Here is a 2,366-nt window from a genome sequence, read left to right on the forward strand (position 1 = left end):
ATAGAGTGGGATGGGGATGATGGGGAACGGAGGTGATGGGGAAGGGAGGTGATGGGGTGGGATGGGGATGACGGGGAATGGAGGTGATAGGGTGGGATGGGGATGATGGGGAACGGAGGTGATGGGGAATGGAGGCGATAGGGTGGGATGGGGATGATAGGGAATGGAGATTATGAGGAATGGAGGTGATAGGGTGGGATGGGGACAATGGGGAATGGAGATGATGGGGAATGGAGGTGATGGGGTGGGATAGGGATAATGGGGAATGGAGGTGATGGGGAATGGAGATGATGGGGTGGGGATGATGGGGATGGGCAGGGATGTTGCCTTGCACCCTCTCCTCCAAAGTGTCCCTGGAGGCCTCCCATAGGTTTTGCAGCCCACACCTGCAGCACATGCAACCCCAAATTTCCACCCTCTTTGTGTAGCTGGTGTGACTCTTGTGTGGTGGAAACCATGAGCATCGCCCTTGGCCCTCCGCCGCTGTTGATGCAGGCTCACGTCCCCCCACGCACTTACCCCTCTCCCAAGTGTGATGACACGGGAGCGTTGGCCCTGCTCCTGCCAGGCCTCAGCTCCAGGGAGGCTGGGATTGGGAGAATGGGGATTTTTTGGGGTTGTGTGCATCAAGTGGGCAGCATCCAGGGAGAAGGGGAACGTGAGCAGTTACGGCAGAGATAAGTCATCTCTCTTCCTCTGTTATCAGAGCGTGTAGTAGGCAGGGGGCAGACAGAAGGTATTTTGGTTTTAGGTTGCACCATGCTGCGGTGGCAAAGCTGCTCAGTTGAGGCTGGCGGGGAGAAGCGGGCAAGCAGCACGACGCCAAAACGAAAAGCAGGCGAAACTGTGTGTCTGTGATTACTGCTAACACCACTACCGAGTTAGTACCAATATTCTCAGGGGAGGGTCCTCAGAGTTCTACTTTTCAAACAAATATTTCTGCTTTCCTCCTTTTTGCAGAAGTCACCATCTTCTAAAATAAGAGCGTGCAGTTTTGTCCACAAGGTTGCAGTTTGGATGCTTTTAGCATCGTGGCCTGCCCCCCAAAAATATGTAGCAAAGCAACACGGTATTTCTCAAGTATATTATGCAAATTGGAGGTCTATAATTTACATTATTATACATGTTTTAACTGTATTCAAAAACATCGGACAGGTGCAACATGAAATTATATTAATCAGCTCATGAGGAGGCAGAAGAGAATTACTTTATATTATTCAAATATTTCTTCCACTGTCAGGTGAAGGAAGGGTTCCACTGGAAATTAGCGAGGTGCTTTCTTTACTCCAAGGACTGTTTTTTCACACCATAGATTGAATTTATGCAGTCACGGTAAAATTTGCAAATGTAACCCATAAAATCAAATCAGATGCCAAGTAGTGCCAGAAATAGCACAGTCTAATAAAGGTAAAAACTCACTAGCTCCCTAATCAGCAGCTATCTCCCAAGTTTGCCTTCTGTCTCACTCAATGAACCTCTTTATGCAGGTGATGATTTGTTAAACCAGGCTGTGTGTTTTAAGCACGCAAGGATCTGGTTCTCTGTTGTTCTTCAAGCCTCAGATCTCAGTTACGATACCTTGGCCTTAGGTAGACACTTTTAAGTATTTCCTCATTGAAAAGCACTTGCTGCTCGGAGGTTCTTCAGCCCCTGAATGCTCTTTGCATGCTCGGTGGCTGATGGGAGGACCCACAACCCAGCTTTCCAAAAGTGGATCCAACTGATCAACCTTTGCCTTCACATCCCTGCCAGGTAGCCCAGAAAGCCAGTCATTTTTTTCCTCTAGCCAGGAGGGTCTCGAACTACTGCAGCAAATGGATCTTGTCTTCTAACAAGCAAATGGTAACGTGAATCTGAGAAGTCTATAATCAGATTAGGCATCATAGTTGCCTGCAATTCCCTTTAAAATGTTGAGATTTAAAGTAGATTTCAAATCAAAAGTGGATTTCTCTCATCGTAGTCCTACTGTGTCATGGAAGGTCCCTAAACTACACGCAGACAGGGGCAGACAGCACCTTTATCTTTGCTATTCAGTAACGATTTTAGAATGGATTTAATTGAAGATTAGTCTTTATGTATGAATGAAAACTATTCTATAAAACTATTTAATGAGGTTTTTGTCTTAAAGAGGGCGTGGAATTTCTTTTTCTCTTCTATTATGAAGCTTCTACTCCCCTGAAGGCTGAATTGCTGACTTGCTCTCCTTTTACCAAGCAAAATCCATTTCAGGCAACTCTCCGATACCTCAACTCATACTTGTTTCATCAGCGACATCTTATTTCTCAGGTCTTTTGGCAGAAATCTACTCCCAGTCAAAGCAGATTAAGACAAGTCTAATTCGCCCGAGCGCTGTAACAAAAGGCTCT

This window comes from Calidris pugnax, unplaced genomic scaffold (assembly GCF_001431845.1).
Source record: "Calidris pugnax isolate Ruff unplaced genomic scaffold, ASM143184v1 scaffold95, whole genome shotgun sequence".
In the NCBI taxonomy this organism is placed as follows: Eukaryota; Metazoa; Chordata; class Aves; order Charadriiformes; family Scolopacidae; genus Calidris; species Calidris pugnax.